This window comes from Serinus canaria, chromosome 8 (assembly GCF_022539315.1).
Source record: "Serinus canaria isolate serCan28SL12 chromosome 8, serCan2020, whole genome shotgun sequence".
Taxonomy (NCBI): domain Eukaryota; kingdom Metazoa; phylum Chordata; class Aves; order Passeriformes; family Fringillidae; genus Serinus; species Serinus canaria.
The window spans coordinates 1,498,753-1,519,221 of record NC_066322.1 but is presented as its reverse complement, the minus strand read 5'-3'; the positions used below and the strand labels follow the sequence as shown (position 1 = coordinate 1,519,221).

The 20,469-nt window shown below is 49.7% G+C and overlaps 1 protein-coding gene across 1 annotated transcript in view; it reads left to right on the top strand.

The window, feature by feature from the left end:
• The first annotated feature begins 10,322 nt into the window (after positions 1-10,322).
• Positions 10,323-20,469, top strand: part of PDE4B (phosphodiesterase 4B) — a 170,862-nt gene continuing 160,715 nt past the window's right edge. Inside the window, exon 1 of the mRNA XM_030226401.2 lies at positions 10,323-10,453. The gene's annotated coding sequence lies outside the window, so the exon portion shown is untranslated. The remainder of the gene's footprint in view (positions 10,454-20,469) is intronic.

Sequence of the window (20,469 nt, the reverse complement as noted above, 5' to 3'; positions counted from 1 at the left end):
TGCCATCCCATGATTTTCCTAGTGGCCAGAGCAGCTGGTGCTCCTCAGGAAAACCAGTGGATCTCCTCTGCAAAAACCCTGCAGGAAATACAGCAAATCTGTAGAAGAGAAGATTTGGGGTGTGATGAGTGTAGAACCAAGGGATTGGATCCTTCTGTCCACATCTGCAATCCCAGGGCTCCTGAGCATGCTGCAAATCCAGGTCCTGCCCCACAGCTCCATAAATAATTCCTGAAAGTGGCATTTCCATCCTGATGGAAGGGACATCCGATCCCGCTCCTCACCTCTCCGTGCTCCCTCTGAAAGCCAAAATCTGCATATCCTGAATGCTCCATCTGCTGCCTCCGGCTCGGGTTACAGCTCCGGCCGCTCCCTCGGGCAGCAGCTGCCTCGGGGAGGGAAAACTGGGAGCTGGGGACAATTGAGAGCTGGGTTCTTTTCCATCATTATTTTTCCCCTCACCTTCAGGTCAGGTTGTTTCCCACAGCTGAGCCTTTCCCAAGCTGAGGGATTGCTGTGTTTGGAACAAAATCTCCTTGGCTCGTTCCTGGCTGAGCTGGAGATGGGAATGTGCACTGCCTGGGGAGTTTGGAAGGTAAGGAAGTCTTTGTCAGAGCCACAAGAAGCTGCCATTCTTTCCAGAACTGTCCTGCAAGGGACACAGGTGTCACCCTGGGGAGGGCTGGAAGGGGCTTGGTTCCAGGAGCTGTCCTTGGCAGTGTCTGGAGCAGGGAATCTGCTCACTGCCTCTCCCAGGCTCAGCTTCCTTGGCAGGAGAGCTGGGAAAGGAACCAGGAGCAGGGAGAAAGTAGGGAACAGGGTCATGCCAGGATCTGTGCTGGGGCAAAAATGGGTTTCAAGTGATGATCTTCACCTCCAGCTCTGCTCTGAGGGGTCTCCTCCACTCCTGGCTCAGTGCCTGGCAGATCCAAAGGGATTCACCTGCCCTTGGGCATGGGGGAGGAGCAAAATCCTTTGGAATTGCATTTGGGAGCATCCCAAGAGCAGCCACAGGAGTGACCCAGCACAGTTCCTGTTTCCTTCCCAGGGAAAATGTTGCTGCTTCTCCAGAAACGTTCCTGTGCCACAAAGAATCCCGAGCCAATTCCCAGGGAATCTGGGCATTTTGCAGAGAAATGGGATTTTTTGGCCGTGGCCTCACACTCACCAGGAAAGGCTTTTTCTGTTTGAACCAAGCAATTACAGGAACCATGTGCAGCTTCTGAAGTACAAATTAAGATCCTGCAGATTCATTTTGAAGAGCATTCAGGACTGCGGCTCTTTTATGTAAGAAAATGAATCAAATGTGTCATTTTCCCTTTTCTGTGTCACTTGCAGCTACAGTTAAATTCCCTTTTTTTTCATTTTCTTCTTTTTTTTTTTTTTTCTTTAATTTGGGATTGATGTTTGAAGAAGCAAAACCTTCCAGTGCCAGGGATTTGGAGCTCCATGATCTTTAAGGTCCCTTCCAACCCAGGCCATTCCCTGATTTAAAAGCACAGAAGGGATCAATACATCCTTCAATCCTTACCCAGGCCATGATTTTGTCATGGACATCCCAGATTTTGTGTTCCCTGTTGGAGAAAAGGGAATTAAAATGCAGGTTCCTGGTGGGAATTTCTGCAAGGGGAAGGATGCCATTCCTCCAATCTTCCCTCTGCTGGGAAAGCAACTTGTCTCAAGGTTTGAATGAAATCTCTTTGGGGTTTGCATCCAGCTTTTTCCCAGTAAAACACCGGGATTTCAGCACCCGCCCCCGTGGCCAGATCCTGCTATTGACAAGGACACTGCAGCGCTGGCACAGCCCCAGCCACACCTAAAGGACCCCAAACTCCCAAATTCCTTCCAGGAAGAGCCAAGCTGGGAAGCCCCAGCATCCTTGTGGCTGGAAAAGCGGGAGGGTTTGGCAGGTGCCGTTGTGCTCGCTAATGATCCCAAACAAAAGCCGGGAATTGTCTGTGGGGCCTCTCATTAATTAATGACTCCTCATCAGGAGCTGTTTGTGCCAGGGCTGCCAGCAGCAGGGCCGGGCTCTGAGAGCTCTCCCCGGGAAGCTGCAGAGGCCCCGATGGCTCCTGGGATAAGGCAGGGTCCTGCTGGGAGGGGAGGAAGGGAAAGCCGAGGGATGCAGAGGGATGGAGGGAGGGACAGCCCGGGGGGTTGGATGCTGGGGGAAAGCCGTGGGCAGCGAGCCTGGCCTCTGGGAGAGATAAAGGTCACGGCAGTGCCACCTCTGCAGTTCAGAGCTAATTAAAGGGTCTCTCTGGCCTTTTTTATCACCTTTTTTACACGCAGCCCCCTTTTCCCATCCTCCTGGGTGGGCCCTTTTGGGATGCAAATGAAGCTCATTTCCTATCTCTGAAAATTGGTTCAGAAGCCATTTGTACCTTCAGCTCCAAGAGGAGGGTTAGGGACAGGTGACAAACACAAACCTACCCACTGCTACATTCCCAGCAAAAAAAGCAATTTCCATATGGATCCAGCACTTGGCAGAGGAGCAGGAGCAACCTGGGCTGCTGGAAGGTGTCCCCAGCCTTGGGTGGAACGAGATGGGCTTTAATCTCCATCCAGATCCAAACCACTGTGGGATTCTAGAATTGTGTGAGTTCTGTGAAGGGGATTTTATAATTCTGTGAATGGATGGGAGGGAAAGCCAAGGAACAGCTCTGTCAGATCCCCCAAATCCACCCAGGACACACAGGTGGGCAGGAGACCCAGCTCAGGCTGCAAAGGAGCACTCAGAGCCTCATCTCGAGCTTCCAAAGATGATTAAAGATCTGGCAGGGAAAGAATTATTTAATCCTGTGCCTGCCTAATGTCAGGAGCTCGTCAGAGACCAGCTGTTGTTTGCAGGAACAGCTTGGAATCCCTCTGCTCCAGCTGGGTGGTCAGGAAAACTCCAGCTGGATCATCAAGAGACTCCAGCTGGATCATAGGAGAACTCCAGCTGGATCATCAGGAAAACTCCACCTGGGAGAGGAGAGCACAGGGAGCAGCAGGGACAGTGATGAACTCAGCCTGAACTCAGGTCTGGAGAACCAGGAGAGGCTGAGGGGGCTGGGAAGGGTCTGGAGCCCCAGGAGAGGCTGAGGGGGCTGGGAAGGGTCTGGAGCCCCAGGAGAGGCTGAGGGAGCTGGGAAGGGGCTCAGCCTGGGGCAAAGGAGGCTCAGGGGGCCCTTGTGGCTCTGCACAGCTCCCGCCAGGAGGGGTTTGGGGTCTGCTCCCGGGGAACAGGGACAGGAGGAGAGGGAATGGCCCCACAGGAGGTTCAGATCAGATACTGGGGAACAAATTTTGCCTGGAAGGGTGGAGAGGCATTGGAATAAATTGCCCAGGGAGGTGTTGGAGTGACTCCATCTGCAAGTGTTCCAGCTTTTCCTTCCTTTCTCATTGCCCAGAGCAGCTGTGGCTGCCCCTGGACCCCTGGAAGTGTCCCAGGCCAGGCTGGAGCAGCCTGGGACAGTGGGAGATGTCTCTGCCCATGATGGGGTGGAATGGGATGAGTTCAAATCTCCCTTCCAACCCAAGCACTCCTTCCCCAGGGAAGGTCCAGCTTGGAGATGATGGAAAATTTCTTCATGGAAAGGTTCCAGCCCTGGCACAGCTGCCCAGGGCAGGGGTGGAGTCCCCATCCCTGGAGAGGTTTAAAATCCCTGTGGATGTGGCACTTGGGGACATGGGGCAGTGCTGGCCTTGGTAGTGCTGGGAAACAATCAGACTTGATGGTCTCAGAGGACTTTTCCCAGATTAATGGTTCCAGGATTCTGTGATTTTATAACAGAGGGAGCTTTTTTCTCTTTTTCCCATCAGCTGGATGTGGAAATAGATGTTGAAGCAGGAGCCCTGTGAGGACTCCAATCCAATTCCCTGTCTGGAGCTGGGACAGATTGCTCTGAGCCCCTTGGAGCTCTGTGGCCTCTCTGGCTGAAATAGGGAGGTTAAAACTGCACAGATGGAAATCCAGGAGATCTGAAGATTATTTCCCTCCTGCTTTGTGTCACCTGCCCAGACCCTTTCAGTGGTGACAGCACCCAGAAACACAAGCCAGGGTTGCCAGGCAAAAACACAGAAATATTTCTTGTTGGTTTAAAAATCTGCTCTGTGGAGGTTTTTTTAGGTTTGGGTTTTTTTCAGTTGTTTTGTTTGTTTTTGTTTGGGGTTTTGTTTGTTTGTTGGTGTTTTTATGTGGTTTTGTTTTTGGTTTTTTGTAAGCAAAAAGACAGTGGAACCTTTCCTGCCAATCTGAGATCCTTTTTCCCACTCCAAAAAAAAAAACAACCCAGTCCTAGGATTAGGGGCTAAAATCTTTATGGCCCCTGCTTTGGTGTGGTTTTAGGGAGCTGATGTGAATTAGCTGAGCTCTTTACAGTGAGGAAAATCCCTTCCCTGGGCACTTCCCAGACTGTCCCTGGCAGGGTGGGCAGGCCCTGGCACAGATTTCCTGTCCCTGGCAGTGTCCCAGGCCAGGTTGGAGCAATCTGGGATAGTGGAAGGTGTCCCTGCCCATGGAGGGGGGACTGGATAATCCCTGAGCTCCCTCCCAACCCAGACTATTCCAGGATCCTATTCCATGAGGAATTTAATGTCAGGATTTCTTAAATCTCTTCATATAAACTTGTGTTTATTCAGACAAGATTTTAGCTCCTTCCTTCATCAAACCCAAGGGCCTTCCAGCCCTGGCTGTTTTGCAGGATGAATAATCCTGTCAGTGGCTATTTTTTTACCAGAATACATCAACACCCAGCCACAAATCCTCCTCCAGCTGGATAAACTGGGCTGGGGACGAGCTGTGGGTTCAGGGCTGGCAGCAGAGAGGAGAACATTCCCCAGCACATTCCACAGCTCCTCCTGGCCCCTCTCAGGGGTTGGGATGCTCCCAAAGAACTCGGTGGGATGAGTCAGCTCCGTGTCTGCCAGGCTGGTGCTGAGGGGGAGGAAGAGGAGTGAGGAGCTTGTGTTGATCCAGGGAAGCTGCAGCACAGGAGAAAAGTGACAGAATCCTCTTCATTTCTCAAGTCCTTGCTTGGAAAATCCACCTTTTCCTGTCCTTCCTGCTACACCAACACCTGATCCCTTGGTGGCACCTCTGGGGCTGCCAGGGAAGTTGAGGCAGTGGGAGCATTCAGCTTTTCCAAAGCAGGAACAACAGAATCCTAATCCACCTTCCTGCTGGTGGTTTTTTCTACTCTGTTCCATGGTTTTTTCCAGAGCATCCAGCACTTCCCAGCTCTGTCAGGGATGATGCCCATGGCTAAGGACTCAAGCCCATCCTCCCTCCTAAAGCCCAGGCTACAGAAAAAATTTGGAATCTGAGATCTCAGCCTCACATCCCAGGAAGTGCTGCAATATTCCTTGCTGCTGTCTTTAACCAAAACATTTGGGTTCCCAGGTTTGTTTCAGGAGAAATCACCCATGGAATTACCCTCATTGTTTTGGGACTATGACAAATCCTTCCCACTTCCCATCTCCTGTACCTGCCTGCTCCTTCATGGATGAGAAATTCCAGTGTTTTCATTCCAGTCCTGGCATTGCTCCAGGGAAGTGACTGCCTTTAAAAACTGCCCAGCATTTTCTAAGTAATAAAAAGCTTCAGTGGCTCCATAAGCTCCTGCCCTTTTCCTAGGAAAGCTGGTTAGTCTTTTTCAGGGAATCCACCCTGCTGGAGGGGAGCTGCCTGGATTGCTGGTTTATCCATTTCCATGCAGGATTTGGGAATCCACAGCAGCCTCCTCAGCCACTCCTGAGAGTGAAAAACCTCATCAAGGCCTCCCAAAGGGATTTTTGGAGGGGTAGGAAGCACATCCTTCCCTGCACAGCTGCTGCTCCATGCACTTCTCCCAAATAAATCCCTAATAAAGCTGCAGGAAGCAAAGGAGGGATGGAATGGCTGCCCTGCACCTCCTCCCTCCTTGCTCAGCTTCTCTCTCCCTCTTGATATCAAAACAATTCTTCTACTCCTGGTGAAATGGGGAGGGGAAATTCCATTGCCTGATCCCAGCATCTGTTATATCCCATTGAATTCCCATTTATTTGATATCCATGAGCTTCTTCAGCTGGAAGGACCGAGAAGAGAGCACAAACATTCATTAATTCTGCCCAGCTAATTAATTGATTCACGGATCTCTTACAGTATCTGGGCTGTTTGTTTCCCTCCCCTGTTTCCATCCTGTCCTGTTCATCTCCCAACAATCCACGACCTCCCTCAGTTTTCACCTGAATCCCTTTTCCTGGCACCAAGATCTTTATGGAAGAGGAGGGAAGATGACAAAGATCATTTGGGTTTGATGAGCTGAGGGCACAGAGGGGAAAAAATCCTGTGGGGAGTCCCTGGCTGGCTTTACTTGGTGTGGGCAGTGCCAAGAATCCCCTGATCCTCCCTGGGAAGAGGGATTTTGGAGGAAGGAGGGCACTGAGTCCAGAGTAAACCCAGAAAATTGTGTAAAATACCCCAAAATGCTCTCAGTGGAGGTTCTGAGGCTGCCTTGGGGGTGCTGGAGGGCACAGGAGCCAGGACCCCCTTCTGTTTATATCAACCATTCTCATTCCAAACTCATTTCCTGCTGCTCCCTTCCTGTTTTAATGGGAAATGTTTCCTTTGACAGGACCTCACCGAATCCATTTATCCTGCTCTGTTCCAGCTCTCCTGCCACATTTATCACCCAAGGATCTGAGTGCATTCAGCACAACCACAGACATCTGCCAGCTTATTTTTTTTTCTCTCTCAGTCTCCTCAGGAGAAAAAATGAAATGAGTGCAACAGTTTTCCTATTTTAGGAAGTTGGACTTTTCCCCCAGCCTCTCTCCCACAAACGTTGCTTTAGTTTTTTTCTAGTAGAGAAAACAAATCTCCACAGGATCCACATCCTCAGGTTTGATCCTGAGACAATTTTAGTTTCCAGAAACAAAGCTGGACCATCCCTTCACTGCCCAGCTCTAGGGAAGGGGTCAGGAATATCAGGAATACTTTTCCTCTCACCAGGCAGCTTTTTGGCTGGAGGATTGGGAATGTGGGAATCTTGCACCACAATGGGACAGAAATGGTCACAAGTCACAGGGAAATGAGGAAAAGCATCACCTGGACTGGTGAGAGCTCTGTGTCAACAATGAATCCCAAACCCCCTCTGAGCTACTGCCCAAAGTGATCCCTGTGCATCATCTCCGTGGTGTTGGCATTTAAAAAAAAACAACATGGAATGGTTTGGATTGGGAGGGACATTAAACTCTTTTAATTCCAAACTCTGCCATGGCAGGGACACCTCCCACTGTCCCAGGTGCTCCAAGCCCCATCCAACCTGCTCTTGAACACTTCCAGGGATCCAGGTGCAGCCACAGCTGTGGCCATCCTGTGCCAGGGCCTGCCCACCCTCCCAGGGAAGAATTCCTAATCCCCAATATCCCATCCAGCCCTGCCCCCTGGAAGCCATTCCCTGTGTCCTGGCACTGCAGAACTCTGGAACACGAGAGTTCACCCACAAATGTTCATCCCCTGCCTGGTTTTGGGACCTTGCCAGGGGAGAAACACGGAGAAAGGGATGTTCCCCTTCAGGGAGCAGCCTCAGCCTCGTTGTGCACTATCCTGGGAACTGCAGTGAGGAAGGCAGCGGGATCCCAGCTAAAATGGGGAAGAGAGAGGAGGTGCCTCGCTCCCGGCTGCTCCTGCGGAGGGAGCTGTCCAGCTCCTGACTGCCCGCAGAATTCCTTCATGTGTGCTGTCACAGAGATGCTCCTGGAGGTGCCTTTGGGCAGCTTCCCTGAGGACTCTGCCAGGAACGGGGAGGTTTGGTCCGGAAGAGAAGCTGGATAACCAAAAATCTCCAGGATTTCACAGACTGACAGAAGGGTTTGGGTTGAAAAGGACCTTACAGATGACCTCAAACCGGATCTCAGAGCTGCTGCGCGTCTGACAGCTCAGGCTGTGGGAAGGACAGAGGCACTGAGTGCCGGTCACTGGGAAGTGACCTTTTCCCAAAGCTGCCAGGATCTCAGCTGGATTTATGGATATGAAATCCTTTGGGATGGTCAGAGCTTCTCAGCAGTGAAAAATTGGTGCCTGTGAGTGGCACTTGGTGACTGCAGCAGGGCAGGGAGTGCTGCAGCTCTCAGGACTCACTCTGGTGGGGATCAGGAGTGCTCAGGGCCGCTGGAATATCTCAGGAATGACTTCTTGGAGCTGGCTTGGCAGGCTCAGCAGAGGCAGATGCGAGGAACACGAGCCCACGATGCGATTGCAGCAGGAGCTCTGAGGAGTGCCTTCATTTCATCCTCCTGCTCTCAGCACTCCCTCCCAGCAGCCAGGCTTCAGGAGGGTGGCAGGCAAGAGAGGAGGAACCCAGGAGCTGCTGCTGGAACAGCCCCGTCCTTCCCAGCAGGGTGAAGCACTGCTGCTGTTCCCAGCCTCTGGAATTGCATCCATGGCTCCGAATCTCTGCCTGGATCAGGATTGCTGCTCTCTGCTGTTGCCAGGGAGCTGAAAAGCTTGGATGTGCTGCCTGCAGGCTGGGAATGACCAAAGCAGGATTTGAATTTCCCTGGCCTTGTAGTCTGGAAGAGCAGAGTTTCTTTCAGCCATTTGGAAATTCTGTATCCTGCCCTAATTTCTGTTGTTCAGTGCTTACAGATAAGAGACAACTCCTAAATATTCCAAAGATTTGCCTGAGCCTAAACCACAGGGTTTGCACCTGGAATCCAGGGGAGGATTGCAGAAGTGACTTGTCTGTGGAGTTTCACAGAGTTGAGCAAGTTTAACGCCTTTGCACACCAAACTCTGGACCAGATTCCTTGATCTGTGTCCAAGGCAGCAGAGAGGGACAAAAATTCACCTTGGTTCTCCTCACTGCAGCCCAAATTTTGTAAAAGGTATTGGCATGTTGTTGAAATTCGATTGATAATTACTTCTGTATTTTAAAAGAAACTCCTGTGTTTTATAGAAATCTCTCCATTAATTATTAACTCTTAATTTTACTGAGCTGGACAGACAATCTTTTCTCCTCTGTAAGATTATGTGGCACAAAACTTTCATTCAATACTGTTCTTTTATTGCATAAAGAGTGGTTTATCAAGATCTGCTGTGGTCTGGCCTGTGGGCCTGTGGGATATTGGCCCATGGGATGGGACTTGAGCAGGAATCCCAACACAGCAGCCTTCTGTTCACTTTTCAGAGGCTGCAGTCATGAATCCCTGGAAAAAATCAAGGGGCTGTGTGTGATCCACAAATAACCAGTTTAACTCTTCATTTGAAAGGTTTTGTAATGAATAGATTTTATTTTTCCCTGCTGGACTCTGAGGTTTTGGGGGACTGGGGTGGGTTCTGTAAGCCTTTTAAATGCTCCTCCTCGGCTCTGAAGACCAGAAAATTCCTCTTTTACCACGTGAGCCAAGTCTTCATGTTATTACTCCAGAAACTTGGCCTTTGATGAGGACATCAAACACCCCAAGATCTCATGTTTAGGATGAAACAGAACAACCATAGAGAGAATTACCCTTTATCTGCTGGGTGTCTGGGGTGGTGTGACCAGGCAGCAGCTCCCACAGGTGTGACATGTGACATTGAATCTTCGAGGTGAGCAGCTCCTGTTTGCCAGGGTCTCACCTCCCTCGCAGGGAAGAATTCTTCCCCAAAATCCCAACCCCAGCCCGGCTGTGCCCGGGGTTTGTCCCTGCTGCTTCCCCCGGGTGTAGAGCGTCCTCTGCTCCATGCAGCATTCCCTAGGGAGATTTCTCAAACCACCACCAGCTGCTTCCTCTCTCCTGCTCTGCCCCTGTGGATGTAATGACATCGATAAATTTGTGTTTGATTCCTCGGAATCCCAGACTAGTTTGGGTTGGGAGGGACCTCAGCGCTTCCCTCATCCCACCCCGCCATGGGCGAGCGATGCCACGCACTAGCCCAGGTTGCTCCCAGCCCCATCCAAGCTGGAATTCGGCCGCATTTGCTGCAGAGCCGCTCCCGGAGCTCGCCTTGGCCCAGACCCGGCCGGGGAGGACCCGGGGCCGGGGCTGCGGCGGGGGAGGGACGGACGGAGCGGGGCGGGACGGACGGAACCGGGAGGGGAGAGCGGAGCGAGCGCTGAGGGAACGGGAAGGAAGAGCAGAGCGGAGAGGAGCAGGCGGGGAACGAGAGGCAAAGGAAGGGAAGGGACGGCAAAGGAAGGGAAGGGACGGCAAAGGAAGGGAAGGACAGGGAAAGGAAGGGAAGGGGAAGAGCGGGGAGCGAAGGGAAGGCAGGCGAGGAGCCGAGCCGAGCCGCCGGCGCTCCCTGCGGGGCCGGCCCCTCTCGCTCCGCAGCGCTGGGGAAGCGCGGCCGCCGCTCCGCCGCCAGCGCCGGGGCCATGGAGCGCTGAGGGCGGAAACCTGAGGGGAGCGTGAGGGGAGCCTGAGGAGAGCGTGAGGAGAAGCGGAGGAGAAACGGAGGAGAACCCGCGGGGAGCCCCCGGAGCCGCCGCCGCCGCAGGAGGTAAGCGCTGCCCGCCCGTGGGGCCGCGGCCGCCGCCCGGGGCCGGGGCTGAGGCGGCTCCGGGCTGTGAGGGGACCCGGCCCGGCCCTGCCGTGAGGGGGTCCCGGTGGGTCCCGCTCCGTGCCCGATGGAGCCCAGGCACCGAGCCGCCCGTGGGGTGTTTGCGTGGCCCCAGTTAAGTTTTGTCGTGGGGAATCACATGGCCTTAAGAGAAAAAAAAAAAAAAAACCAAACAAACGAGGGTTGCGGTTTGCCATAGAGCGGATGTACACTAATTGTTTTTTTAAATTACTTTATTTCTGCGCCCTCTGCACCTTCTAGATATTCCATGTGTCTGTTAATTTCCCTTCTATTTCTCCCTGTATTCTTTCCGCCTCGAATTTCTCTGAGAGTCGCTCATTTTCTGCTGCCCATGGTGCTCCCTAGAGCCGCATTCCCGGGATTTGCTCCTTCCCGGCTGCCCTGCCGGGCTCCCCTTCCCAGCCAGCCCAGCCCAGCCTAAAGCCTGGGCAGCTCTCTGCAGCCTGGACCCTCGGCACTCCGGGTGGGATGAGCCCTCCCGATGCTCCTCTGCCGGAGACATTTCCTCTGCATCATTTCCCTGCCATGTGCTTTGAGTCAGTTTGTTTTTTCTGAGCCTCCTTTCCCCAGTTCGGAGCCTGGTGGGAGTTGCGAGTTCAGAGAGGATCTGGGAGTTGTTCCCTTGGTGTGGGTCCACAAAGAGGAGCTTTTTGCTCTCCTCAGGTGGAGGTTGGTGAGTTATAAATCAATTCTGCTGAGGAACGAGGTATTTGCTGTGATCTCTGAGGCCGGGATGGAGCCATGAGGGCACCGAGTTGTTTTGTGTGATGCTCAGCATCTGTTGCTAAAGGAAACATCCCAAGAGATCCTCCACTGAAGAGAGAATTCCCGGTAGATCCCTCTTGTGTGAGACTCTTTCCAGCAGAATCCATGCAATGCCTTTTGTTTTTTTCCTCTGGGCTCCTGGTGTCCATAAGGAGCAGCAGTGCACAAGCTGAATAATTGCATTTGCAGGTCATAAATCCAGTGGAACAGGGAACTTTTTTAGGCCACTATGAGAGAGATGCTCATTTGTAGTGTCCCTCATTACCAGCTCCAGAGAGGGAGCTGATGGTTAAAAAGGTTCTGAACAAATCTGTGATCTATAAATCATCTGGAATAAAAGCTTGTTAGCACAACAAGTGCTTTTCCCGGCATATTATTCATTGGAATTCTCAGTTTCTCTTGTCATCTCATCTATTTTAATGTTTCCTTGTGCCTGCTCAGGTGCTCCAGGCACACTGTATCCTACTTCATTCCAATGTCCATGTTTTTGGACATTTTACATTCCAGGAAATAATTTTTAGTGCAATGCTTTAATGTGAAGCTGAAGTAAAGGACGGTATTGAGCCTTTTTGGCTGTTCTTTTCAAAAACATATTCAGGTTTTTTTCTCCACCACTTCTGTATTTACTTCCCAGCTCTTCCCACGTCACATGGAAACCTCTCCTTATTCAGCATTCAAATCCTGATTTATCCATCAGGAAGCTTAACCCAGATTAGCTGAGTAATCGTCTCTGGGAACACAGGGCTCCTTTAAAGAGTCATTCCAACCAAATCCCTGGAATTTCCATATTTGAAATGGATAGCCACGGGTAGAGCTGGAAAATCCTGCCTAAAATGGCAGCTTTTAATTGGAGTGGTTTGTTTTGTCCAAAAATCCTTTCCTTGGAATGATCCCCATGGAGCTGTCCTGGAGAAATGGGGGAAGTTTTAAACATTTGGGGAAAATAGTGGCAAAACAGTACTTGGGAACACCTTTATTCCTTTCAATTAAGTGCCTGTCTTTCCAATTTTCAGTCTTTGTATGGTTCCCCAGCAAATAAAATTGGATAATTATGGCAGTGGGATAAACACAGCTTTGGCCGATGGGGAAAAAAAAAACCCAAAAAAGAAAACATTGGGAAGGTGTAGGACAAATAACGAGGTGAAAAAACTCCCTTAAACTTGATGTCTGTTGCAAGCAGGTGAGTGGATGTTTGTATGAAATATTGCTTGGAAGGAAAAGGATTTTAGCCTGATGTTATTACTCACGCTGTGGGGTTTTTTTCCCCCTTTTCCCTCAGTTTAGAGAATGAAAATAATTTGTCAGTTTCACTTTGGGCTCCTTGCTGCTGCAGTGTTTTGGTTTCAGGCGATGCAGGGGGATGCTTGAGATGGGGTAGGTGAATTTCAGCTGAATTTCTTTAATTATGAAAACAGCTCTCAGCTTCAAGCTTGTTTTTACAAAAAACCCCAAATTGATACCATCCTGTTGTGCTAAAACATGCAGGGAAAGCCTGGCTGTGCTTCCTGTGACATCTCTGAGTGTTCCATTCATCTGTGAGCCCTTCGTATCCCAAATAATTCAAGGATGTATCCATTGTTCAGGTTAAAATCTTCGAAAGAGATTGATGAATGGTACAGAGAAAGCAAATGAAGAACTTTTCTCTTGGTTATGCAGGAAAATTGTGAAATCCAAGCCTTTGAATTTAATTTTTAACTTAATTTTTCATTAGATGTCTAATTGGACCAAGGGTCCGTTTGCCAGAGTGTTCTTGGAGCACAAACCATGGCAGAATAATTCCTGCCAATCACAGAAGTCTCCAGGAGTCTGAGAAACTTTGCAAATGGAAAAAGACAATTTTAGAGAACAATAAAGAAAAGGTAAAATGGTTTATCCTTTGCATTTTAAACCAGGCTGAGAGATCAGAGGGAACTTCCTGGGAGAGCAGATTATTCCCTATCTGCCTGCAGTGGAATTCCTGCACTTGCTGCTGCTGCAGCATCTGGCACTGCTGGCAGTGATGAGAAAATAGATTAGAGGATGAGGCTGGGTTAAATCCGTGCTTATTCAGGTGCTTAAAAAATGTCATTTTGTGCACCCTGAGTTCTGCTTTTCCTCGTGTTTGGCCACTTAAGGATACACTTTGTTTATAAAGAACTCAGGGGAGGAAAATCCAGAAAATTCCCCTTTTTTGGTCTTTCTTTCTCCCTTTTCTGTCTGTCCATGTAGGGTTCTGTGTGTGGACTGTGGGATTTTTAACTTTCCTCCATCCATTTCTTTTCTGAATTTCTCTCCTCTCAGGAAACAAAGAGGGTTGTGGATATTTTTACTGATGGGAATGAAGTGGAACCAAGGCACATTCAGGGCCTGGGAGAAATTAAGGACAATCTCGGTGGTGCTGAAAATACAGGTTGGGAATTGGGACAGTGTGGAGCAAAGATACTCCATAGAGTGAGGTATTTTATAGAGCAAAATTATAAAACTTCAGCCCTGAACACTGCAAAAATGCTGAATTATCGTCTTTAAACTGTGGGAGCTGGAGCCAAGTGGGCAAAACCCGTTTGGATTGGAGATGAGCTGGGGTTCAGACCCAGTTTTCCATTAAAAGCTGCTGTGCTTCTGGGATTCCCTGGTGGGATTTTCCCCTCAGCTTTCCATGTTGGTTACCCAAGGGATATCACAGCATTCCCATTGTCCTGTGGGCTGCAGGACAAGTGAGGAGGTGCCAGTGGATAAATGAGGGTAATTTCTGGTGACAGAAAAGCAGCAAAAGCCCCCAGGATCCATCGGGGGCATCGATGTCCCCTCATTTTTCAGAGTGTCCTGGAAGGGGATTGATTTGTGGAAAAAAAACCTCTATAGCTGGTAGATTTTTGTGCCCCCATGTCTGAGGGTGCAAAACCTCCGCAGTGGGTCTGTGTTCTGTGGGAGAGCTGGGCTCTGCTGTGATGGATACAGACTGAGATGGCATTTCTGAGGAATATTGGGAATATTCCTTTGCAGCCGGCTGTTGAGAACGTTCCACTGAGCTGTTAGAGAGTTAACTCAGCCTCGTTTGTCTCTAATTAATTTGCTGGGGGATAATACCCCACGTCTGACCTGATTTTGGCAGCAGATTTGGTGGGAGCAGCTGCTGATCCTGGCGCAGGCTTTGCCTCCCGTGCAGGAGGTGTTGGTGAGCAGCTCAGGACATGGGGACACAGTGAACACACAAAACTCTCCTCCAGGTGCTGCTCCCTTCCTCATCCCAGCCCTCCTGGCCTGCAGGAAGTAGGACACAGAGTGTTGGCAATAAAAGGATTTTTTTTCACTGTTGAGGGCAGATCTTGTGGAGTGACAGGCAGAGCTCGCCGTGCTGCACGCCAAGGTGTGGGAAGAGAGAAGAGGGGAAAGGGAGGTCAGCTAAAATAAATCCAAGGAAACAATCCAGCCTTGGAGACTCCAGAGAGCCATGGAAGCACAGCAGAGAGGGGACAGCCAATAAACTGATGCCTGGGGGGTTTATAAGCCAGAGGATTCCCCTGAGCTCTCCTAAATGCAGAGGGAATCTCTGCCTGCTGTAGGGACAACAAGCCCTGGGTGTTTTTGGCACAGGGAAGCTGAGTGGAGCTGCCAGAGGATTTGCTCCTCAGGATTCTTTTGGATGCTGTGCTTTTATGCCAGTGGTTCTGAACCTGGAAACAAGAAGTTGACCCTTTGCTTGAGTAAATCAGCAGCGGGTTTTCGGTTTTGTTTCTGCCTGGGCTCCTCTGTGAGCTCAGGTGCCTCTGGCACATCCAAGGAATTGTGTTTCTTCTGGGAGCTAAGGCAAAGAAAGGCACAGCCTGGAGCTTAGCAGGAATCTGAGACTTGGAGTTTTCTCACTGATGTGCAGGAATCGGCTTTGGTGTCTAAAATCTGAAATGTAAAGAAAAAAAGGGAGAAATTTCCCCTGATGGAGGAGAACCTTCTCTAACCTTGTTGTTGCTAAACAAAGCTCAGCTTCTGAGTCACTCCCATGGATCTGGGTTGAATATTTGCTGCCTGCAGGATGGGCACCAAGGGATAAATCCCTCCTGAGCTTTGGGGAAGGATTAGGACTGTGCTCAGATGGAAAAATAAATTCTCACCATTGATTTTTGTCCCATTCACGCTTTTATAATTCAGCAATAGCTCGAGGAAGGCACAGACAGGATCCCACTGGAATAAACAGCACAGAAAATCTGGGATTGCCAGAGCTCCTGGGAAATGTGGGGGATAAATCTGGAGAGGAGCTCCTTGCAGCAGGGACACTTGCAAGGGTGCTTATAAATAGTGGGAGCAGGGACTTGGGGAGGAGAGGAATCCGAAAGGAGGAATCCTCGGGAGTCACCGTTTCTGAAAGCAGCAGCTCAGATGAGAAGCAGAAAATGATCCAGCAGCACAAGAGCTCTTGAGGAGAGAATCAGTGTGAGACATATGGAAACCTTCAGGGCCCGGCTGCTCTGTTTGATGGGATTCTGCTCCAGGAGCAGCAGATCCTTGGGGTGCCCAGTGTGCTCAGGAATACTGATCAGGAACCTGCCAGGGCCCGTGGGGCCAGGGCTAAACCCACTCCTGCCTGGAAGGAAAAACATCCCATTTAATGTTGGAAAAGTGTCACTGGAACAGCCCAGGATTCTCCATGTTCCAGCTGGGAATGGCTGCTGGGGGCTGTGGGGGCTGGGGCCAAGTGGGCAAAACCCCTTTGGATTGAAGATGAGCTGGAGTTCAGACCCAGTTTTCCATTAAAAGCTGCTGTGCTTCTGGGATTTCTTGTTGGGATTTTCCCCTAAGCTTTCCCTGTTGGTTACCCAAGGGATACCACAGCATTCCCATTGTCCTGTGGGCTGCAGGAGAAATGAGCTTGGGCAGGAGCAGAGCAGGATGTGGGATGTTCTTTGGAGAGCTTGGATTCCCAGCACTGCTCCTTCCAGGGGTGCTGCTCTTCTGCTGGAAAACTCTGTGTGGATCTTTTGGGATACCAGGAAGAGCAGGAAGTTTGTTCCAGGTGATCCTTGGAGAGAGGCTGCTCCAGGATCTCAGTGATGAGGGGTAGGGCAGGAAAAGAAGAGCAGGATATGGGATATTCTTTGGAGAGCTTGGATTCCCAGCACTGCTCCTTCCAGAGGTGCTGCTCTTCCCTCTGGGAAAAGCTCTGTGTGGAACTTTTGGGATCCTCAGAGGAAAACAGGGAGCTTGTCCCAGGTTGTCATCCCCTTTTCCAGGATCTCAGTGATGAGGGATAGGGCAGGAAGAGCAGAGCAGGGTGTGGGATGTTCTTGGAGAGCTTGGAATGTGGAATGTCACCTGGAGTGTTTGGATTCCCTGCACTGCTCCTACCAGAGGTGCTGCTCTTAGCCCTGGAAAATTCTGTGTGGAACTTTTGGGATCCTCAGAGGAAAGCAGGGAGCCTGTCCCAGATGTTCCTTGGAGAGAGGCCTCTCCAGGGTGGGTTCCAGGGCAGGAGCAGCAGCTCTGGGGCTCCTGCATCCTGCTGATCCCAAGGATTTCATGGCAGGCTCTGGTCTGAGACAATTCCAAACGAGGCTCCTCGTGGCAAAAAATGTTCCCCCGTGTTTATCTGTGACTTGGTGACTAAAGCAGCACAGGTTTGCACACAAATAGAATCAAACCATCATTTCCATGAGTTTTCAAAGCATGAAATATCTGGAGAGGGTTTCTTTCCCTGCTGGAATTCCAGGAGAGCTGTCTCCCCCTGCCTTAGCTGTTACTGTTCATGGAGAATAACTGTTGGGATGCCCTTTCCCACTGGTTCCTCCAGGTGGGACCGGGCAATATTCCTCAGTTGGCTTTGTGTGGCTTCTTCTTTGCCTTCTTTCTTTCCTCTGCATTCACTTCTCAATTCTGCATTTCCTTTCTGGAATTCATCCCAGAATTCCAAGTCCAAGCCCCTTTCCCTGCACTTTCCTGAGCAATCCATGAAATCTCTGCCTGTACTTCCCTTGTTTGAGGTGTTATTTGTGTGTGTCCAGTTCTGGGGGAGAACTGGGGCTGTGCTTTTCCCATTTTCCTCATTCCTGCCGGAGCCATGGGAACATTGTGGGGTTTTTCCCAGCTTGTGGGTAACTGATGAATCAATTCCATTAAAAATGGAAAGTTTTCCATGCCTTTTTCCCAGAAAAGCAAGAACAAGGCAGTGTTCAAATGAAGTCAGGCAGAAGAACTATAAAAATAAACATTTATTTCACCTCATTCTTCATTTCCTTCTGGAGCTGTATTCCCAGAAATCCAGTTAGTTTAAAAAAGGGAAAAATATTCCAGTCACAGGCACTGAAAGGAAGTAGAAAAATATGTTTTTGTCATCTTTCCTGTTTTTTAATCACCTGCTCTCAGCATAAAAATATTTAGTGCAAGACTCCTGTCATGTGAAATAATTGTAATTAATTCCTCAAGTCAGGGCTGTGTAGGAAAATTCAGGGAGAATTTCCTAAGCAAAGGATAAGGGATTTATTTAGATTTGTGGAAAACCAGAGAAGCTTTATGATTAAAAAGTAATGATTTAGCACTGAGCAGACTCTTCCTGACTTTTAAGAAGCTTGGGTGAGTTTTCCTGGATGAAATATTGGATTTTTTCCATGACCTGAGGTGTTCCTGGTGTGGATTTTGCTGGAGAAATTCAGGCAGCATTTTTGGGGTTGTTTGTTCGTAAAATAGGAGCAAGCAGGAGAAATCTCCCTAAATCCTCTTATGGAATGGCAGCCAATCCCCCAAAATTCCCTTTTCCCTTCCCATAATTCACTGTATGATCAAGTTGGAATATTCTTGGCTATTCCTGGCTGTTCCTTTTCCCATTTGACTCATCAGAGTTGTTGAATTATTCCTTTTTTTGGTCCATCCTGTGCTGTCTCATAGATCCAACACCAGTTTGGTGCTGGCCATTTGCTTCCCAGTACAGCAATTCTTCCATTTTTGGTTGGATAAACCAGATTTTCTTTAACTTTGCAGCAAACCAAAGTTATTTTGGTTTTTATTATTGATATTGTGCCCCTGGGAGCGAGCCTGGATTGATGCTGGGAACCCTGCAGCTGCTTTGGTTTGGATTTCAGATCCACACTTCCATTAAGCTTTTTTTGGAATTGTGGTTGCACTGATGGGTTTTTAAAGGGTATCTGTAGGTGTGTAACAACTGCCCTTTAATCAGAGGGATGGAATTCATGGAAATTTGTCATTTGAGATGAAAAAAATTGAAGGCAGCACAAAAATATTCCCCCTGTGTTTATCTGTGACTTGGTGACTAAAGCAGCGCGGGTTTGCACACTGGAAATAGAATCAAACCTTCATTTCCATGAGTTTTTAAAGCATGAAATATCTGGAGAGGGCTTCTTTCCCTGCTGGAACTCTGTGGGCTCGGATCCTCTTCCCTTCTCCTGCAGAGGAGGGGAAAGGAGTGTTCTCCATCTGCCCGGGGGCTTGAAATGATCCTGTGTTTTGATGGCTCTGCAGATGAGTTCAGTTCTGCATTCCACAGCCCAACCTGTGGGATTCAGTGGGGAGGAGAGCAGGAATGCTTCATTCCCGAGCCACTCCAGCTGCAGGAAGTGCTGCTCTCACTGCACCCAGTGGTTTCCATGTTTTTGGGCTGGGATTTGAAGTGGCACTTTATTCTTTCAGCGAGCAGGAGACACAGTCCTAAAAATAAACGGATCAAGTGATACTGGAATTTTCATTTATAAATTCTCTGGGGATCTGCCAAAACTTCCATCAGAGACCTGCAGTCATTTGGGAGGAGGCACAGGCTGTTCCTAAGCCGAGGGAATTCAGGTGGGAGGGATGTGGTGAGGGGGAAGAAATTCCTTGCTGAGGGTAAAGAGGAGGTTTTCCAGAGAATCTTTGCCTCTGGATCCCTGGAAATGTCCCAGGCCAGACTGGACAGGGCTTGGAGCAGCCTGGGACAGTGGAAGGTGTCCCTGCCATGGCAGGGGTGGGATTTAAGGTCCTTCCCAAGCCAAACCAGTCTGGAATTCTGTGATTCTGTGGGGTCAGTGCTGTGGGAATGGAGCAGGAAATGCTCCCTTTCCCTGCTCTCCTCCCAGCTCTCCCGGCTGAGGAAACATTTCCATTTTCCCCATCCCATGAGGGAGGGGAAGGGGAAGGGGAAATCTCTGTTCTCCTGGGTAGAGATGTCCCTTCAGCACTCCAGCTCCAGAGCTGATCCAGAGGAAAATAAAAGGGGCTCGTTGTGCTCACTCCAACACCTTGAGATTGGCCTGGAGTTTGTTGCCTTCTCCTGCCTTTTCCAGCAGCAGAAGTTTCCTGTTCAGCCCCGAGGATGTGAATTCAGCCCCAATAAATCAGATTGCAGCTGCTCCTGTGCTCTGGCTCCCAGCTTGGCTTCCAGAGGGCTCATTCCCTCCGTACTGGGGTGGATTATATTCCAAGCTGTTCCCTGCTCCACATTTGCTGCAGGAAAACAGCTGAGGGCCCAGATTTTGCAGTTTTATTCTGGGCATCTTGTTTGTTTTGAGGAAAAAACCCATTTCCTTCTATTCTGAGTTTTCAAAGGGAAGAATATCAGCATTTCCTTATCTCAGTGGGAGCAGATTCATGAGGAGAGCACCTGAATGTGGGAGCGAGCTGGGAATGAAAAACCTTTGGAAGGGAGAAGGGAGAAGGGAGAGGGGAAGCTCTCCTGGAGTGCCTGATCCTGGAGCAGCAGATTAGGGCTGAGTGTAATTAATAATGAGAAGAAATCCATGAAGTTGTTATAGTAACTGGGAAGTGAGGTTGGAATTTATGATCCGAGTGACTCAGCTCTGGGGGAAGGGATCTGGGAGCCCACGGAGGGAGAGCTGGAGATTCCCTTTCCCTGCTCACCCTTCCCAGGAAACTCTGGAATGGCCATGGACGAGGATCCTCCAAACCCTGAGCAGGAAAACCAGCTCAGCCCATCCCTCTTGTCTCTCTGCAGGTCTTGTGATCCTGGAAAAGTTGGGAAAACTCTCCCCAAATAATCCATGTAGCAATTAAATCCTAATGGTTTTTTCCCCAGGAATACAAAAATGCCCTTTAGCTTTCCAGCCATCTCGAAAAATGAGAGCTGTACAACTCCTCTCCTGATGCTGCTTTGGGAATTCAGGGAGCTGGGTGGGAATTTCAGGATTTGGGAGTTGTGCATCCTCTTAATCTGCACTTTTTGTCAGAGGAAAACACATCCTAAGAATAGAATGGGA